Genomic DNA, 6,205 nt, shown 5'->3' with positions numbered 1-6,205 from the left:
TTCCCTGAAATAAATTTGTATTTGTGTCCGTACGCATACATACGGTTAAAATTCTCTAACAGACTTTAAAATATTTCTGCTGTTCATTTACATACGGATTCCCATTTTCTTCTAAAAAAGAACATATCTGTCAAAATAAATAAAGGAACATTAAAAAAACTGTAAACAATCTAGTCAACTATTTTTAAACATGAAAATTTATCTCCAACATACAGTACGTAAAGGGGAAAATGTTTGTAAAAGCTGTATCCAGCTGTATCTGAAGAGGGAGGGAGGAAGATACCTTAACAAAATTTTGTCAGTGCCATTGATACTGTAGATAGATAGAAAGATAGAAAGATAGATGGATGGATGGTGAGAGGAAGGGAAAGAGGGAGGAAAAGAGGGAGGGAGGGAGGGAGGGAGGGAGGGAGGAAGATATCAACAAAATCTTATCAGTGCCATTGATACTGTAGATAGAGAGATAGATAGATATATACAGATATACAGATATACAGATATAGATAGATAGATAGATAGATAGATAGATAGATAGATAGATAGATAGATAGATAGATAGATAGATAGATGATGGATGGATGGTGAGAGGAAGGAAGGAAGAAAGGAAGGAAGAGAGGAAGGGAGGGATGGTGAGAGGAAGGAAGGAAGGAAGATACTGTATTAACATAATATTGTCAGTTCCATTGATACTGTGGATAGATGATGATGAGACAGACAGACAGACAGACAGACAGACAGACAGACAGACAGATGAAAGAAGAAGGAAGGGTGACATTTTTAAAAAATTGGTCAGTTCCATTGATATTATAGATCAGGGGTGTCAAACTGATCGTCCGCAGGCCAGATACATCACACACTGACATAACAATTTTTTTTCTAGGAAGCCAAGGTCATCCTTTGTTTCTGCACCTCTGCACCTGACCGGAAATAGATGGGTGGAACTGCCACCATGGCCGTGGAAGATTAGACCATGTGATGGACTTGTGTGTATGGGGGGCAAGATCTTGAACATTCAACGAGGTAGGGAAAACCGGGAAGCTTTCAGATTTGGGTTTTCCCAGATGTGCCAACATGTCTCTCTTTATACATTGGAACTTTGAGGAATCCTTTGCCTTGGACTCTTATTTACTTTTGGATCTGTAACATCAATCTTTAGTAACTCCATAGGAGTACGGACTAGTTTTTGCCTACACACTCAACTGTGACACCAGGAGCTCAAAGCTGCAGTGTCTACACGAGCCACCATCTTGGAATATGGTCCTATGGTTGACATTTCCTATAGTTAGAAGTTTCTCATGGCATCTTAGCTTGAACATGTTTCTTTGCAGTTTTAACCTATTGGTTCCTGTCCTGCCCTCTGCGGCAATAGAAAATTTCTCTACTTTTCCTTTTATGTGACACCCATTTAATTATCTGGAGTCTGCTATCATATCTCCTCTAGAATAAAAAAAGGGGATTATGTTCTCTCTGAATATAAATTAATTTCCAATTTCATGATCATCCTTGTTGCCCTTTGCATATCTTCCTTTTTTTTTTAATGTTGGGGCAGAACTGGCTCCAATATACCTGAAATATAATTTGTCCAGGGTTGAGAAAATTTAGAGCTCATGAATTGGAAAATTATTTTTATTAATATAGTTTAAAGCTGTATTTACTTGTTCAGCAGCTATGTAACAGAAGTGCTTCTTCTTCAGACTCTAATCAATCACATCTCCTAAATCCTACAGGTACTTTCTCTCTCTCTCTCTCTCTCTCTCTCTCTCTCTCCCTCTCCCTCTCCCTCTCCCTCTCCCTCTCCCTCCCTCCCTCCCCCCCTCTCTCTCTCACCAACAAAGCACTAAGGCAATGAATAAATAGTCAGAGCTGTCACCCGTTACTCCCCACCACCTTTTATAGTTACTTAGTAATTAGGAGACCCATCCCCTCGTAACCCAAAACAAACACCACCCGGCAATTAATCGTGGATTGTTGTCAGTCAGTTATCACTACCTTTGTACATTTACCCAGCTGTTTTTGTAGGAGTGAAGCCTGGTGAGACTTGGCAGCTGGCCCAGGTTTCTCTCTTGAATGGCAGCTCCAGGCCTTTTTGGGAAAAAACACCAGCCTGAGGATGGCGAGTGAGACCTCTCCGAAACGTTGCCAAGACAATCTCAATCTTACATGGGAAAAGACTCGAATACAACAAGACCAGCATACCTACACCCGTGAAACTCTACGAAAACATATATAAAATTAACTAGTCAATCAAACCGCATGTTGCTTATGGTTTTTAGAGAATTCAGATTATCTTCTTTTGATTCTGCCTAGGATAGGTCAAACCATTGCCTTCTCCTTTATTTGTCAAGTGTTTTTAATCATTTCTATTTTGCTTCAGGAAATTTTTCTAATTTTGATAAATCTTTATGATATATATATATATATATATATATATATATATATATATATATATATATATATATATATATATATATATATATATATATATATATATATATATATATATATACACACACACACACACACACACACACACACACAATGACGTTTTTGATTCAGATTCATTTGGTAGAAATGTTTTCTGTATTGGAAGGCTATTCCACTTATACATATACCTATACCTGCATAGATAGATAGATGATAGATAGATAGATAGATGATAGATAGATAGATAGATAGATAGATAGATAGATAGATAGATAGATAGATAGATTTTTCTTATTTATCATTTATCACCTATCAATCTTATGCAGCTAATAAAACTGAAAACCCTGGACCCAAAAATGAGATGACAAGTCTAATTCAACATCCCATCCTAAGGTTAAAAGAATCATTGTGGTTGGTTTTTTTGTTTGTTTGTTTGTTTCACTGATGAAAAACTTCATCTATTTTGATCATTCCTTATTTTCAAAAAAATATATATAGATGAACAAACATTGGACTGTCTGTCCCTTTTGAATGAAATAAAAAGACAGCTGGAAGATCTGATCCTGCATTGTCCACCTTACACTTTCTAAGCCTCTTAGAGTCAATTAAAATAGCAATTTGCAAACTTATTTTAGGATGAACTTTTTGTACAATGTCCCATGGGAATTGTTAGTTGGTTTCTCTATTCTTTCTTAGGTTTCTTTGACTACTTCCTCCATCCCTGCCCCCCCCCCCATTTTTATTAGAATATAATTTGACCATTTAGATCTCAGGTACACCAATTGTTCACCGTTGCTTTTCATTGCTGGATTGTTACTGATGCTTACTCTCACTTGTGGGATGCGGTGGCTCAGTGGCTAAGATGCTGAGCTTGCCGATCAGAAGGTCGGCAGTTCGAATTCCTAGCACCGCGTAACAGAGTGAGCTCCCGTTACTTGTCCCAGCTTCTGCCAACTGAGCAGTTCGAAAGCACGTAAAAAATGCAACTAGAAAAAGAGGAAGCACCTTTGTTAGGAAGGTAACAGCGTTCCATGCACCTTCAGCATTTAGTCATGCCAGCCACATGACAACGGAGACGTCTTCGGACAGCGCTGGCTCTTTGGCTTTGAAATGGAGATGAGCACCGTCTCATAGAGTCAGGAACAACTAAGCACCTATGTGCGAGGGGAACCTTTACCTTATTCTCACTTGTGTGTGTCATCCTCTTGGATCTGGCTGCATGATTCCTGGTTTTAACGTGGATATTCTTTTTAGGAGACTAAATAAGTAAATATATCAATTTGGCAGTTTCAAAGGTTCTTTCTGTTCCATATTCTTCCTGTTCTTCTTGAAGATACTTTCTGTCTCCATCTTCTGAGAAAGAGACGGTTTCAGAAGCTTGGTCCTTGACCAAGAACTGCTGCATGGCACCATGTCTACACCTGGCAATTACTTTCGGCTTGTACTGTAACTAGCTTTGGGTCCTGCCTGGGAAAGAAAGAACCAGGAGTTCTAGCAGCTGTTGCACTGTGGAGTACTGCCAAGTTCCGTCACCATAGCAACAGCATCAGCACCATCCACATCCTCCTCCTCCTCCTCCTTCTCCTCCTCCTCCTCTTTAGCATCATCAGTATCAGGAAAAAGCAGCAGCAGCAGTAGTCCTGGTAGGAGCCAGAGGCTGGTAGCTTTGGCTGCGTTTTTACAAACTGGCTTTGTCGAACTGCTCAGCCGCTACAACCGAGAGATGCAGCATTCACTACTCTGTCGTTTTCTGGAGACGGACAGATAGAAAAGGAGGGAGAAAGAAAGAGATGAGAGGAGTCCACTGCAGAGGAACCAAAAGATACCCAGGTAAATATCTCCGCCGCCTTATCTCTGTTCAGCAATCTCCTGTCCCTGGTTGCCTTGGGAAGATTTATGTACCTTTCTGATTGCTAACGCCTTTAAAACAAATGATAATTTTTTCCCTATCAGCGATGCCTGCTTCCTACCCCCTTTCTTCTTTCTGTCTTTCTTTCTTTTTTTTAAAGAGAAGCTTCTGCTTTTCCCCCTTTATCAGCTACTGAGTGGGGGGGGATTCACATATGTTCAAAAAAGCCAAAAATAAATAAGGAGCTTTGTCAAATGTTGATATAAGGTTGCTGAAGGGAGATGATGCTATGAAAGAGAGACACTGTTGTACGCCGAGAAGGTGAAAAAGATGCTGGCAGAGTTTATTCGGCATAAAAAGTGAGCAGTTGCTTCGATAAGAGGCTGACATAGCAGCAGATAATCTTCTTAAACACACACACACACACACACACACACACAGAGGGGGATGTTGCTACACTTTGGCAGAACATCTGTCCGAGTGATTTAATTGACATTGACTCAGATCTGTTTGTGTCTCCCTGTCCGTGTGCGGTTGTTGGTGTGCATGTAAGTCAGTTTATACTGTGTGCCATGCCAAAGGGTTAGCGATTGGGAAAATAAGAAAACAAAAAAAAAAGCTAAGATGGAATTGTGTGTGTGAGAGAGAGCTCACGAAAGCCCGTGTTATCAAAACACTGGGTTGCATACTTGATGTCTTATCATGCGTCAGAGTATTGGATCACCTACCATAGTATTAGATACACCGAGGTTCAAGGCTTCTCTTTGGCTTTTCCAGCTCTGATGTTTCAGCAATAGAAATCGATAGTGCGAGAGGTCACTTGCAACCTTCTCTCTAACCAAACATGTGCACCTGACTTGAGCCGAAGGTACTTTTGGTCTAGTGTGTTTCAGAGAGCGGGCAGTCTTGTGTGCCCACTGCCCAGAATCTCCCTTGTTCAGGGATTAATTCAGTTCGGATTTTTTGGGGCAACAAGGGACTAAAGTGGACCATATTATTTATACACCTTTAAATTTGGAGGAAGTCCTTGTTACAACACTGGGACTTATTTGGGGGGTGAGCAAGTCCACAATTCTGCAGCAAATCCAGGGCATCCAATATAAGTTGAAAGATGCTAAGTTGAAAGAGGCAATTGATTAGTTGCATTTTTCCTAATTGTAAATTGTGCATTAAACCCACAATCGCACCATCTCTTGTCCGTGCTCCTATGATCCAATCAAACAATCAATCAGAATAGAGCTGAAAGGGACTTTGGAGGTTTTCTAGTTAAGCCTCCTGCTCAAGCAGCAGACCCAAGACCATTCCAGACCAGTGGCTGTCCAGGGATGAATTCAGTTCAGAATTTTTGGCATGTTGGACTAAAGTGGACCACAATATTATACACCTTTAAATTGGGAGTAAATTCTTGTTACAACACTTGGATATATTTGGGGTGAGCAAGTCCACGATTCTGCAGCAAATCCAGTGTGTCCACTATAAGTCGAACGTAGCAATATTAGTTGCATTTTACCTAAATGTAAGTTGTTCGTTGAGATCCACAATCACACCATCTCTTGCAGTAATGGAATCCTCTTTTCTTCACTACTGGTTCGGTAGTGGGAGCACATGTGCAGAACGTCCATGATGACATCTGGGTAGGTGGGTGGGTGGGAGCCTTGGCCCCTGCTGCTGCTACCAATTCACCTGAATCGGTGAAAACCAACAAAATACCACCTCTGATCTTTTATTTGTGCTCCTATGATCTAATCAATCAATCAGTATAGAGATGGAAGGGACCTTGGAGGTTTTCTGATTGAACCCAATGCTCAAGCAGAAGACCGTATACCATTGGAGACAAATGGCTCTCCAGTCTCTTCTTGAAAGCCTTCAGTGTTGGAGTATGCACAATATCTGAAGGCAAATTGTTCCACTGGTTAATTGTTCTCACTGTTA

General features: G+C 40.4%; 1 protein-coding gene across 1 annotated transcript in view; it reads left to right on the top strand.

Annotated features, from left to right (window-relative positions):
• The first annotated feature begins 4,200 nt into the window (after window positions 1-4,200).
• FAM135B (family with sequence similarity 135 member B) overlaps window positions 4,201-6,205 on the top strand; it is a 166,278-nt gene continuing 164,273 nt past the window's right edge. Inside the window, exon 1 of the mRNA XM_081952314.1 lies at window positions 4,201-4,254. The gene's annotated coding sequence lies outside the window, so the exon portion shown is untranslated. The remainder of the gene's footprint in view (window positions 4,255-6,205) is intronic.

The sequence above is a fragment of the Natrix helvetica genome (genome assembly GCF_964273705.1).
Source record: "Natrix helvetica genome assembly, chromosome: 4".
Classification (NCBI taxonomy): Eukaryota; Metazoa; Chordata; class Lepidosauria; order Squamata; family Natricidae; genus Natrix; species Natrix helvetica.
Note: the sequence above shows the minus strand (reverse complement) of the source record. Positions and strands in the feature narration are given on the sequence as shown.